At 32.4% G+C, this 15,433-nt stretch overlaps 1 long non-coding RNA gene across 1 annotated transcript; it reads right to left on the bottom strand.

Moving 5' to 3' along the window:
• Positions 1-8,231: 8,231 nt before the first annotated feature.
• On the bottom strand, positions 8,232-12,199 carry LOC146937513 (uncharacterized). The gene is made up of 2 exons (XR_015030963.1): positions 10,781-12,199; positions 8,232-8,517 (listed from the first exon to the last, which is right to left on the bottom strand). It is a non-coding gene; the product is annotated as an uncharacterized LOC146937513 (long non-coding RNA).
• Between the last annotated feature and the right edge of the window lie 3,234 nt (positions 12,200-15,433).

The raw sequence follows: 15,433 nt of genomic DNA, 5'->3' as shown, positions 1-15,433 counted from the left end.
CGCTATTTGTTTCTTTTAGTTCTCAGGTGCGTTAGATCTTAGGTTAAACGGATTACATACATATATATACTTGTACTTAGCTAGAAAATTAAATGCTTATTGGATAATCACACTACACATACACAAATATTAATCAGACGGCACCGTACCTCTCACTCTCACTATTGCTATTAGTACCACTTGCATGTTATTTTATTTGAATTTATCCTATCTATATCTTAGTATAACTTCCCTGATTTATATTAAATAAATATAAGTTTAATTATTAAAGATATATTCATCAATAATAGTAGCATATTTCACTCAAAATAAGGACAATCTGAAATATACACACACACTTATAATAAAATAAATAGATTTAACATCAATAATTTTTAATTTAGATAAATTACTAAAGCAAATACACAGGGACAAGCATGCTGAAAATTATTTTACTATAGGAAGACACGCATAATAATTTACCATAATAATACTAAAATTATGAATAAGAAATTTGAAGAAATCTGGGGTGTTACAACTCTACCCCCCTTAAAAGAATTTCGCCCTCGAAATTCAGAGCAGAAGAGAAAATGGATTTAATTATTGTTTAAATATCTTAAACTATAAAGTGCTTCAAACAGTAACTCACCATAATCCAAACAATAATTCAACAAAATTAAGACAAGTTTTTTTTTTTCCTAAAGATTTCCAACAACAAAAGGAAGAACTTCAAGAATCACAAAGGCAAATAAATTAGCCATAACGCCCCATCATCAAGCTTAAACATCTAAATTCATGACAACAAGCAGCGAGTAGATGAAAATAAGAGTTACCAACCTATCATAGTCCCACTCATAACAAAAATACGCTATAACCCAAATATAAATTATGAATTTCAGCTAATAGAGAATCAAATAGAGCACAAATAACCCACTTCCTACACTGATGTAAACCGTAACACATAGACTCTCTGCACTAATTTGAAAGCGTGATATAAAAAGTTAAAACAAAACTCTAAAATATTGTCAGCACACTAAATGTATCATTTTTTTTTTTAACAAATTCTACAAGGTTTTTAGGCTCTTATAAAAAATAAAATCATTCCCAAATGTACACACAATACCTCTACAAAATATACTTATTTAATTTAGATAAATCATTTATAAATCTTGGTACAATTAATTAAACTATTATAGTCATGAAGTTTCTAAAACCTAAACCTATGGGCTCACATTGCTAAATTAAAGTCATTGAGCAGAATACTACTTTTCCTACATACTTCACATGTAACTCACATTAACAAAAAAAAAATAAAAAAAATAATAATTCTAGTCACAGAATATTGCAATATCAGTGAGTTTTGAGAGCCTTAAACATCATATAGACATAGTGCTCACACATACAAATAAGTTGCACAATCATAAAAAGTGCATTTACACAATCCATATCATGATAAGCAATCACATTATTCACAGTGGCATGGAGGGCACAAAAAAATGCAAACAAATTCAAAGAGTGATGAATTCATAAATCACAAAAACACAGAGGTTATGAATATGAAAGCATATTGGTTACACAATTTCAATGTAGATAAGAAAATAAAGCAAACACATAACACTTCTTCCTAGTTGACGGATCAAGCTCTTATTATTTTGAATAACGAAGGAAAACGACTAAACTTAGCACTAGTATAACACTGTAACAAACAATTTAGTAAGTACTAAGCACATATACATAACTGACACATGACCCACATGGTCTGACCGGACTGACCTGCTATGATACCACTATGTGACACCCTAAATCCCAATTAATAATTATTGCTATTATTTAATTAAAAATAGAGTTTGATTCGCAGCGGAAAGTGTCAAATAAAAATTTCTCTAATGATATAGGAATTCTTCCACAAAATTTAGGATATCACATTGACTCATAACAAACATAATTCATATTCCACTTCATTAAAAATTATAGTAATAATAACATCGAATCTTTTTCTTTTGAAAATATTTCATTTTACATCATAGACAATGGTTTTCTTGCACAAAATTAAATAAGTAAGCATATCCCTTTTCCCGTGTCACTATCAGAGCGGTGGTTTTCCCCAAAATAACCGACGACACAAGACAAGTCATCACGAAAGGCATGCACTTGACTCCAAGACTCATAACCTATATAACTACGGTTTCGCAACCGCAGGGCCAAGCCAGCATATACAAACAACGAAGGGGTGAGTTCCGAGAACATGTAATAGTATAAAAAAAATGGGAAGAACACGTAAGCAATTAAGTCAAAGTCGTTTCACATCACAAACATAATATTCAGAACCATGAAGAATATACTATATCATCTCAATCTATATTAGTAGAAAATATCATTACAACTTAAGAACCAAAAAAAAACTTCACAAACACAATGTCACAATTGAATTCCAACTAGTCACAACACATGTAGTCACCAATAACCATCTTCATAAGAACATCAACAAATAATCACCTTCATCGTCTCACACAATTACATTAATAGACATCACAAAGTAATTCGTTAAAACATCACAACTTAACAACTTGACTCGACAACACGACTCAACTTGACAATGCACTCTTAACAACTTAACAACTTAAATCATCGTGAAACTTCTTGATATGCAATGCATGTGGTACCATTCAACAACATATATGAGCGTAATTAGGCTCTTCAACAAGTGAGCATAAAGATTCCGGGCTTAAATCCCCCAACATAGTTTGAGCATAAAGCTGCCGGGCCTAAAGCCCCCATCTTTAATGAGTATGCAATGGACTCAATCTTCCTACAACGTAGACAACAACGTGAACATCTTATACAATTCCATAATCATGGACAACTTCGTAATTCTTGCAACTTAGACCGACTCATGCAACTTCAATCTTTTAAATGATCAACAGCATTAAACATCACATATTAATTCATAGCATATCAACATCATAATATAACAGTATCAAATGATAATCAATCAACATTTAAGAATATCAAAAAGACATTTAGCAAAATACATATCATTCACACATGACCATTTAGAAGCACATCATTGAATATCACATCTTTAAATCACACATAATCATATTCCAATAGTTATCATATACATGTGGTATACCAATAATTACATTCAAATACATAACATCACATCTATATCAATCATTAAATAAGTCATCAATCTAAATAGTTGCAGCAAATCAAGCATAAGCACCCACAAATTTATCCATGACTTCAAATACCACATATTCATATAATTTAAATCAAGCAACACCTTAGTAATGTTTCTAATTCTTCTTTTAACCTCCCACATCTAAATTTGCACATTAATTAATTATTCTCTCAAAGGGCTATAACCGTCGCGGTGAGCCCCGAATGAACTTTGGGAAATACGGCTTTCCCGTTCATCCCAATTAATTTACACTCATGATCTCGAACTCTTCTCTCTCACCCCATACCTGATTTGATGTTCTTGTACGATGCAAATTTTACAAGGAATTTCAGCAGCAATAGAAGATCCACGATCGCACAACAATTGAATCCCACGATGGTTGCACTACTGCCCGTACAGTGTCGGCGCTATTTGTTTCTTTTAGTTCTCAGGTGCGTTAGATCTTAGGTTAAACGGATTACATACATATATATACTTGTACTTAGCTAGAAAATTAAATGCTTATTGGATAATCACACTACACATACACAAATATTAATCAGGCGGCACCGTACCTCTCACTATTGCTATTAGTACCACTTGCATGTTATTTTATTTGAAATTATCCTATCTATATCTTAGTATAACTTCCCTGATTTATATTAAATAAATATAAGTTTAATTATTAAAGATATATTCATCAATAATAGTAGCATATTTCACTCAAAATAAGGACAATCTGAAATATACACACACTTATAATAAAATAAATAGATTTAACATCAATAATTTTTAATTTAGATAAATTACTAAAGCAAGTACACAGGGACAAGCATGTTGAAAATTATTTTACTATAGGAAGACACGCATAATAATTTACCATAATAATACTAAAATTATGAATAAGAAATTTGAAGAAATCTGGGGTGTTACATTTGGCATAAGGGCCTCAACATAAAATCTCATAATATCTTAGTTCAACAACAATTCTTAAAAGTTTCATAAGGTATTACGTAAGGAATAGAAAACAATGACAAAATTCTCATCCCGTTACGTATCAGAGCACCTAAGACACACACTTGTGAGGAGTCCACTCACGACCGCAACTAATCTTGGTTACCTGCAAGTTACCCATATGAAGAGCAACATTTTCAAGAAGAAGGGGTGAGATTTCACAAACAACAATATTAAGCATATAATTCATCAATCATATTTATCAACATAAACATCATCGAAATATCATAATAATAATCATGTAACATCATAGCATCATCATAAACAACTTCATAATCATTCATCAACATCAACTTCATAAATCAACTTAATCAACTTGACGACTTTGACTTGACTATGCAACTTCAACTCGACTATGCAACTCTTATCATCTTAAATCATCTCAATAATGCAAATGCATATGGTACCAATTCCAGGGCATCAAGCCCTCAACTTAATTGAGCGTAAAAAGGCTCCAGGGCATCAAGCCCCCAACATAATTGACCAAAAGCTCCAGGGCATCAAGCCCCCAACATAATTGAGCAAAAGCTCGAGGGCATCAAGCCCCCAACATGAATGAGTATGCATGGACTCGACATCTTACATCTTAAACATCTTGAACATCATAAACATCTTATATGACTCCAATAATTTGGACAACATCTTACAACTTTACAACTTAGACCGACATTTACAACTTTATGACATTAATGGTCAACAACAGCAAAACAACAACATATGCAGCATATAAACAGCTCTTATATATCATATCAACATTAAAGAATGAATCACATCATCATAAGCATCGTAAACAATACATAAAGTGCATATATAACAATATCTCACTACTATTAATCTTAATCATCTTAATTCAGGTTTTCTGGACAGCTTCTAACATCATAAATAACTTTCATTCCTACCCCAAGGTCGTCTCATGACTACACGTGCTAAAGGTTCACAAGACAACAATTCAAGGCAGCCTACCACTAGTTAGACTCATTACAGCATAGGTTAAATACTCTTAAACACCTTAATTGAACTCATAGTATACAAGCTTTGAAGTTTGTAGACAATCCATAAGTTTTGGTTTAACTTAGAAATAGTTATGCTGAATTTTCATAAAGTTTTACTAAGACCCACTTGGAGTATTTTCATCATAACTCAAAATCTAAAAATCATTTTTGAGCAAACCAAGACCATTAGAAAGCTAACACAATTATCTAAAAGTTTCATGTTTACACCGAAGGCAAATTCAAAACGAAAAAGGGTGAAAAATATGAATGTTTTCTAGATTGGCCTGACAGAAAATCGGTGGCCGATTTTGACAAATCAGGGGCCAATTTTTGCAGAACTAGAACTGGAAATTCAGATCAGAAATTGGTGGCCGATTTTGACAATTCGGTGGCCGATTTTGGGCTTCTGGGCAGTTCAAATACCAGTTTAACAAGGCGTTTTTCACTTAAGAATCACTCTTAAATCCTAATTTTCATCAACCCAAATTCCAAAATTGATAGAAAACTCTACCTATGATTATTCTATGAACTGAACACCAACTGGACATGAATTTGATAGACTCCTTTTCAACTAACAACCTATAACGACTTCAAACCCTAAATCTCAAATTCTCACAAACTCGACCTACAACATGTTAAATCTAATTATCATAATTACAGACTTAATAATACTGAATGTTAGTCTCACCCTTACCTTAGAATGATAAAATTGCAGCCTATCTTGTCTTCTCCTCTTCTCTTGACTTTTTCTCCCTTTTCACCAAAAACTGATGGTACGTACAAATGTCTTTCTAAACCTAACTTCTCTTATTTATAACCCCTCATCTAATTTATCTTATTTTCGAATCTTATTTTATTAAATAATAAAATAAGTCACGACATCTCACATAAATCATATAAATCATATAAATCACATAAATATAATCTAAAACTCATTAAAATAATTAAATAATCGAAACGGGCGTTACACCTATTTTAGTATTTTTGACCTAGAACCCATGGTTTCTTGTGCAACACTTTAGTGATTTAATTCTTAGGGCTCAAGTCAATGTTAGACTATAAAGAGAGCAGCCATCTAGTTTGTAAAACCATCTTTTGTTCTTGGAATAAAAGTTCACCTCTATTTTATTGTTATTTACTTTTATATTCTTCTTCTTCTTCTTCTTCTTCTTCTCTTTTGTTCTTGGAATAAAAGTTCACCTCTATTTTATTGTTATTTACTTTTATGTTCTTCTTCTTCTTCTTCTTCTTCTTCTTCTTCTTCTTCTTCTTCTTCTTCTTCTTCTTCTTCTTCTTCTCTTCTATGTCTACAATGAACGTGAGTGAGCAGACTCTTCTTGTCTTGGGATTGTTGTATAAGTCTAATGACGTAATCCTAATCAAACCAAGCCTTAACCCTAATTTTATGCAAATCTAATTTCTAATCTATTTCACCTTTCTTATAATCAATAACAAATATTAATCGATGGATCGAAAGATGAAGTTTATTAGTTGTTTTTGATTCATCACAAATATTAAGCGATGGATCGAAAGATGACGTTTTAATATTGGAACAAGTGAATATAGACAAGGATTGCGAAACATGAAAATAGTCTAGCAAACCTTGAGACAATAAAGTTTCGAGCTTCAAGGATTTCAATAGCAATCAACCATGAAAATAGGCGTGGTTGCTAGAGAAACACACTCACTGAGACTGAAAGGAGATGTGATAGGCTAAATAGAAACTTGTCTTTAGAATGAAGGTCTAACATAAAGTTCTAGGTTTAAGGTTTGATTTGAGAAGGGTTTGTCACCATGACGGACTAGTAATCCCAAAGCTCTTTTATTTTTATTATTTTCTTTTAATTAAAAATCAAACTTTATAATTCAAAACTCTTTCTAATCATTGTTGAAAGTTAATTGAATTCATAACTCCCTGTCGGAACGATACTCTTTTAGATACTTCGGTAGAACCGTGCACTTGCGGTTTTACTCATCCGGAAGCACCTTCAAGCAAATTGTTAATACCAAAACTTGAGGGTGTCGAGGCATCAAACGAGTGCGTGCAAGGTATGAATTTGGTCGAAATTTTTGTTATTAACAATTTAAACGACAATGACTGGCGAAAGCCAATAGTCAATTACTTAGAAAATCCCGATGGGACAACTTGTCGAAAGATAAAATATAGAGCCTTGAATTATGTGATTGTGGGAAATAAATTATTCAAAAAGACTACAGAAGGGGTTTTACTCAAGTGTCTTGGAGAAACAAAGGCATATGTGGTTGTTTCCGATACTCATAGTGGAGCATGTGGAACACATCAAGCAGGCCATAAAATGAAATGGCTATTATTTCAACATGGGGTATATTAGCCAACCATGCTTAAAGATTGCATAGATTTTGCAAAAGTTTGCCAAGATTGCCAAAAGCATGCTGGGATACAACGGGTACCAGCAAGTGAATTACATTTGATAATGAAACCTTGGCCATTTAGAGGTTGGGCTTTAGACGTGATTGGAGAAATCAAGCCTAAGTCATCAAAAGGACGTAGTAATATTCTGGTAGGGATATATTATTTTACCAAATGGATAGAAGCAATCCCCTTACGAGATGTCACTCAAGATGCAGTCATAAATTTCATCCAAGAATATATCATCTATAGATTTGGCATCCCAGAAACTATCACTACAGACCAAGGATCTGTGTTTACTGTAACACCCTAAACCCCACATACCATTTTCTAATAAAAATATAATAATTATTAAAGCACGCAAGGGTGTCACACATCTTCATCAATTAAAAAGCACTTTATTCAGATTAAAAAAAACGTCGCAACAGAATATTTTTCAAAAACTTTAAAGTATACATCTCTTCACAATTTCAACAAAACTGATTTTAATAGAATTCTAAAGCATAGTCTACCTTAAAATAAATCCCCAATCCCTAGTGTCATAGATCAGAGCTTCGACTCAATAAAGACTCCCAGAGCGATAAGTAAACGAGTAGGCTCCAAAGTCATCCTCAGAGACTCACTGTAACGCCGTATTTCTATTAAAGCGATAAAACACGTGAATAAAGCATATATTCATGAAATAGACGCTACGTCTCAACAAAATCCAAAAAACATGCATGTATAAAAATATCTCAACAGTCGCAGCGGATACAAATGATACATCTCCAAAATATACATGCCATGATCAATACAAATCATCATAAAAATCCTCCAAGTCTCGACAAGTGGGTAAATCTCAATAATAAAATAAAATCCAACAACGGCATAAAGACACCGAAAACTTAATCAGAGCCTAAACCTATGACTCCAAAACGATAACGGAGATTAGCTCCCGCTATCCAAGCACTCACCAAAAGTGAACTACTCCTGCACAGCGTCTACCCATTCATACAGACAGGTAGGCGGTCAAAACCACTGGAGGTTAGCTTCACATCAATCTTAATCAATATATAAACAATTTGACATAAATCAACTCAATTCTTCATTAATCAACATGAGCAATTAACTTCCATATACACATTCACAAAACAATTCCAATTATCACAAGTATATGTATTCATCACACACTTATTATCATCATTCTTCATACAACGGAAACAATCAAGACTCATGCCAATGTGATATGCACCTATACTCAACGCATACATGCATGTGGTACCAAATCTCCTCAAGGTCGTCACCCATGATGCAACAAAAACATCATTATCAACGGCTATAGTCAACGGCAATATGGATATAACATCCGACACGACATATGATGCATGAACATATGACTCAATCCACCATACATATGTTCACAACAATTCAACGGCTATAATCAACGGCTATAAATCAGCGGCTATAATCAACAATCAACTATATCATATAGTTTAACAACTCCATACAATTCCTTACAATCCAAGTAAAGGAGGAAATACAACACATTATGACAAACATCATATTCATCACCTAACAACCATTCATACATCTCTTTACAATCATATCCAACTATGCATAAAGGATTTATAAGGCAACCGGCTCTTAAAATCATTTTCAACAAAGTCCGTCTATCATTCCACAATTTTACAATAATTGAAGCAATTGAACTAAAACCAAGTAAAAAAGATCCAATGCCTCAACTAAGTATACCTCTAGGCCACATATAAGTGCAGTAGAGTATACATTTACGTTTCACCGGCTAAATACGACGAAATTATGAGAATCACAAAGTTTGTCTTTCTTTATCACTTTTCAAGAAAATCCATTTTCAAAGCAAAACAAGTTAAAACTTGATGAAACCAATCACAACCATTTTTAGAAACCATATAATCAGTATACAACCTCAACCCTACTCCAATTCTTTGAGAAAACGAGTTTCGGAAAAATCGAAGTTCTTGGACCATTTTTCAAAAGTTAAGTTCAATTCACAAAATCAAGTCCAATTCGATTCAAACGATGTTCCAGTAGGTTTAAGTGTATAAATAGAGATTAAACAAGTCAAAAGAAACATTTTAGAAATCTCGGATTGGTCCCCAAGTGCACTGTAACGCCCCATTTTTCAAGCACCAAAAATTGTGTTAGTTTTTTTTTTTACAAAAGAATAAACTGTTAAACCTTTTTAAACACAAGTTATAAACTTTTAAGAACAAAATAAACTAAAGGTTACTTTTTAAAATGAACGTCAGAGTTATATTGAGCTTTGTATGACAACTAAATAATTTACAAGACATAGGTAAATCCCTACGCAGAGGGAGAATTTCCTTTCAAAAGTTTTAACTAAAATTAAAAGGAATCCTAAGTTGAACTTTGACTTTAAAATAAATAAAGTTGAGCATTAAACCTACTAACGACATCAAACTATAAGCCTACTCCCTACCAACTATGTGAGTGGACTCGAGTACGACCCTCGTGAAATCTTGCAGTTGGATCGAATCCCTAAGACGAAAAAGTCCACTTCTCTGGGGAGAAGGAATCGTCATCTTTCGTCGTCGTATCCCAGCTCCCTTCGAAATCATGATAATCTAATGGCATATAGCCCACACATCCACTGAAAGGGTCACCAATCCAAAAATAACAAATATCCAGGAAGCATAAACGGAGCAAACATCATACGTGGATTAAAGATCTCATTTCAACCCATGTATGAAAACAAGTAGAAATTAAGATTAATAAATATTATTAAGACTCGATTCCTAATGCAATGCAGACTCTACATGAGTGTGAAGCCTATCACAGGACATCACATGCATATGATTCCGGAAATTTCCGCAGAGGGTTGTGGCAACTCCACAAAAGGAGATGAGTATCTACCCATCTATCAGACTCAATGATCCACTACGGGATAAGGTGGTCTTCAACACACCCCGTGCCACCTCTCCGGTGTGCACCTCGTGACTCCTCTCTGGTGGCCACGTTTACTATGAAATGCATGAGCATACGATTCCCCTTATATGCTAATGCAACAACTTACATATGCAATATCTCAAATATATTATCAGCATATGTAAACAATTTATCTCAATAACATACTTTGAATAGTAAACATTTATTCACTTTAGCAACTAGGCATTCTCAAACACGTAAGCAAATACAGAGCAATTATAAATATGACATCCTTTCATTTTTAATGAAAAATATCTAAAAATAGAAAGGTGTCCTTACCTCGAATAGCTTTTCATCCAAATAAATAGTTGTTTCCCTTTTATTTCTTTTAGACGTCGAAAACCCTCAAGAACCCAATAGCATTCGCAAAGGTGATATTCCAAATTTTGTTCTCACACTAATAGCCCTCCAAATAAAGGCCTTTATTTATTATCTTACTCATTTCCCCAACTCTCACTTTTTCTCAAAGTTCACAACAGCAACATTTAAGGATACGGAAAAGAAAAGTAAAGGAGTACAGAGAGATGATCAGACTTGAGAGAGACAAGAAAAAACGACTCAAACTTGAAAGCGATCAAGAAAATACGATTTGACAATTTTCTACTCAAGAGACCTTATCTTTAAAGATTAAGATTATGGTCAAGATTTGTTACTATTATTTATTTTATTTCTTTTGATAAAAATTAAATCTTTTACAACTTATCTTTTTCTAAAATTACCCAACATTTCAAAATAACTCTTGATTAAGAAAACTTGTCTAGCTTTAAACAGTCTTGAATTATAATAATCTTAACATTTTAGTCTTTAAATTTTAAAGAAGAATTCGAGAGAATCTCATTTGATTTTATGTCGCTTCCCAAACTTCGATAAGTCCGTTAAAACTTTAAACGCTCAAACTAAAATTATTAACAACGTCAAGAATATTATTTTTCATTGTTGTTCAATTAAATAAGTTCATCCTTAAGTCATTTTTTTATTATTGTTTTGAAGAACCGAGTACACATAATAAAACAATTATTTTTCTAAACTTCATAAAAGAATTGGATAAGAGTATATGACTCATCTATGTCAAAATAAATAAAGAGTATAGGGGGTAATTTTATTTTTATTTTTATTTATTCATGTATATGCTTAGTTTAACTAATGGCCAGCCGACATATATATATGTTTCTAAAGTTTTTAATTCTAGAAATAGTATCTTTAATGTTTAACAACTATTCTTTTTAGTTACTAACTAACTTATTGGTTTTAGACCAAATTAATAACAAAGGTTCAATTTTAAAGATTCTCTAAAAACTATCAAAATTAGAAGAATTCAGTAATATTAAATAATCTATTTCACACCAAAACTAAGTTTCATTCCAAAATCCATAACTACAACTCTTAATTCTACTAAGTTAATTAACATTATTTTTTCCTTTATATCGACACATAGTTATATTTACATATATTATTTTTTTCTTTTCTTCAAGTTGTAGGTCTCTATGTATATAGGTAGAGAAGAAGCCACTTGAGAATTTAAATTAAAAAGAAAGCCGAACAGTTGAAAGAACAAAGGTGAAATAAATTTAACAATTATCTACTTTATTTTTATATGCCCTACTGTGAAATTAAATTAAAAATCAAAGTATATATTATAAAAGAGTTGAAGCAAGATTATTATCACTATGAAGAAATACATAACTTAAAAGACGAATGCTAGCAACACTCTCTTTTGTGCACTCTCTCTAGCACTCACTCTTTTATTGGGTGAAATCAATGTATGTCCCACCACTTTATGTAGGTTCCATTTCCAAAGTGTTAGTCCTACAATGATTTGACCCAATAAAAGAGTGGGTGCTAGAGAGAGTGCTCAAAAGAGAGTGTTGCTAGCATTTCTCTAACTTAAAACAAGTTGCTTTTAAAAAAAACGTGGACAAGTTTCATAAATAAATAAGAGAAAAAGACAAGGACATGGTAGATTTATTTTTAACCAAATAATGAGACATTTGTTAAGTTAAACAAAAATGGTATTATGATAATACTAACTAAGATCAGAAGAAAAGAAGAATAGTTCTAGAGTACTATCGTAGCACCAAAGCCATAGTTACGGCTTCACTTCCAAAAATTAAACATGAAATTAAAAATCCTTTTATTTTTTATTTTTCTTTAAAGATCGTGGAACATAAACATAATTTAAAGAAGGAAACAAAGGAAAGAAATTGGAGAGGTCCTTACAAATCCTCAAGGGCGTGACAGCCAAGGAAGGAGAAAGAGTAAATCCACCACACTTTTCTATGTCTCTCTATAAATCTATCTTTCTTTAACAATTTTCATGTCCAAGTTCTCCTAGCTTGTATCTAATTATTTATTTATTTATTTTCCTTCAAGCCTTTATACAACAAGTTAAAAATGAAAGTTCTTGGTTCTTAAAGGAGAAAGAAGTTGTAGGCCAAAAAGAAAGAGAAGGATGAATCCTTGCCAAAGAAAAGTTGAGGAAGGATGTGTTCATGAACAAATACTACAAAGTTTTGGATTTAAGATCCTTTACATATTTTGTAAGTGTTGGAAATCAAAATCAAAGAAAGAGTATTGAGGTTCCATGAGTTATTACCTTTGTCAAGGGTCTTGAACAATTTTTCTTCTGATCAAAGAAGAAATAAGAAAAAGAATAAAGAAAGAAGGAAGGAAGAAGAGTAACGAGGGATGAAAGAAAGAAACAAGAAAGGAGAGTAACAAAGAAATAAAGAAGAATGGAGTAGTAAGAAGAAGTAAGAGAGATGGGATATTTATGGTTTTGTAGAGAGAGAAGTAGGAAGAGAGAAGAGAGAAGAGAGAAGAGAGAGAAGAGAGAGAAGAGGGAGTTACGTGAAAGAAAAGAAAGAAGAGGAAGCAAGAAAAGTGAAAGAGTGGTGAGAGAGAAAGGGATGGGAGGAAAGAAAATGGTATGGGTTCCATTTATAGGAAAACAAGGGTGTAGGTGGAGTCTCACAAAAATATCTCCATTCCTTTTTCTTTTCTTTGTACATATATATAATAATATATAAGTAAAAAAATAATTTGGGGGATGTAATATGTGGGTGTGGTGTAACCGTGTGAGAAAGAGGAAGAGGATAAGAGGTAGATAGATATTTTCCTTAAAGCTAATCTTCCTTTACTTTATTAGTTACAATTGGTTCTTATGAGAGAAAATTTTCGATGTAAAAAATATTTTTATTGTATAAATCAATGATAAATAATTTTATGAGTCTATACAAAAAATTTCGTACAAAACGGAGTTTGTTTTAAAAATTAAGTGCGGTAAAATTTCCGTTTCTGGGAAGAGACTGAAAATTAAATTCTAGAGAAGTTTTCCAAAAAATTTATCATGAGTCGGTATCGCGACAAAAACTACAAAATATTCGAGTAGCGATAAAAATTCATCATCGAAGGTATTATTTATTTTTACTTAAACAACAATTAAAATAAATATGGAAATATATTATTATATTATTAATATTTATTTCTTTTCTAAAATTACGGGTCTTACATGCACGAAATGAAAAATCAAAAGCTGTTGAACTGGGTGCTACTCGCTTAAGTGTCCAAGTTCCAGTAGCTTCTGGACTTAGCATGCTTGGAGTGGAGCACGCTTAAGCTTCCTGGTCCAGAAACTGCTCACTTGGAGCACGCTGCAGCACTCTTAAGCGTGCTGGCTCAGTTTCTGCCAAAAATTGTTACGGGTTCCAACCCTTTTTACCCCAAAATCCCAATTTTGATCATTCAAAACCCCAAAACTCAATCCAAAAGATGTTTACAGGTCATATACATTTCAAAACACTTAAACATGCATAAGTTTTGATATTACAACTTCAATTCAACAAAATTCATCAAATTCACCAAAACTCCCACAACTTTCAACAACAACAACAATTCTCATCACAATTCACCTATTCATGATACCCAATGCATCAAATCATTAACAACACATCTAACAAAGATAACAACAGCATCTAATCATGAAATCATCCACAATCTAACCACCACAACTTCATTCTTCATCAATTTCACACAAAAACTCATCATGTTCATATATACCCATTTTGACATACAAATTCAACAACAACAACACAATTATCATCAATTCATGTACATATTCATATCAATTAAGCATGAATTTCTACAACCAAAATCAAATCAACCACTCATTCAATTAAGCACATAAGCAAAAGATTAGGGAATAAGCTACAACTATTAATTATGATTAAATTCTAACCCCCTTACCTTAATTCTTCACAAACTCAAGCTAAGGTTTCACTTTAGCTCCAATCCTTGAATCCTCTACCTTCCTCTAGCTCTCTCTAGCTTTCCTCTTCAAACCCTTATCTTCTCTTGCTCTCTCTCTCTCTACCTCTTCTCAAAACTGTGTAAAATGATATGAAACCCTATTTTCTCTAAAGACTAGAGTTTATATAGGCTCTACATACAATGCCTTAATGGGCCTAACCCATTTACTAATCTAATTCAAAATGTTTCTATCTACTTAACGGTAAAATATAATAATAACGGTCACTTACCGGTTATAAAATAATTCACTACAACCCCCTAGTACTTAGTAAAATAATAACGGCTCTCACTAAGCACTAAAAATAACCCTCATCAAAATTACTAAATTACCCCTACTCACAAAATGACCAAAATTCCCCTGAGTCAAAAATGACTAAAATACCCTTCTAACACCGAATTCTAAGCTCCCGACCAAAAATACACACAGAGGCAAATAATCACATATGAGCACATATAAACACACAAAAAAACAATAAATTAAATCTAGCGAAAGATCGGGCTGTTACAACTCTCCCCCACTAAAAAGAATTTTTGTCCTCGAAAATTACCTGAAGGAAACAACTTCGGATATGAAACCTTCATCCTACTCTCCGATTCCCAAGTAGCACTCTCACTAGTTGGTCCAAC

The sequence above is a fragment of the Medicago sativa genome, chromosome 3 (assembly GCF_051527215.1).
Source record: "Medicago sativa cultivar Bolivia chromosome 3, Bolivia_mono, whole genome shotgun sequence".
Classification (NCBI taxonomy): domain Eukaryota; kingdom Viridiplantae; phylum Streptophyta; class Magnoliopsida; order Fabales; family Fabaceae; genus Medicago; species Medicago sativa.
This window is presented reverse-complemented; position numbering and strand designations above follow the sequence as displayed.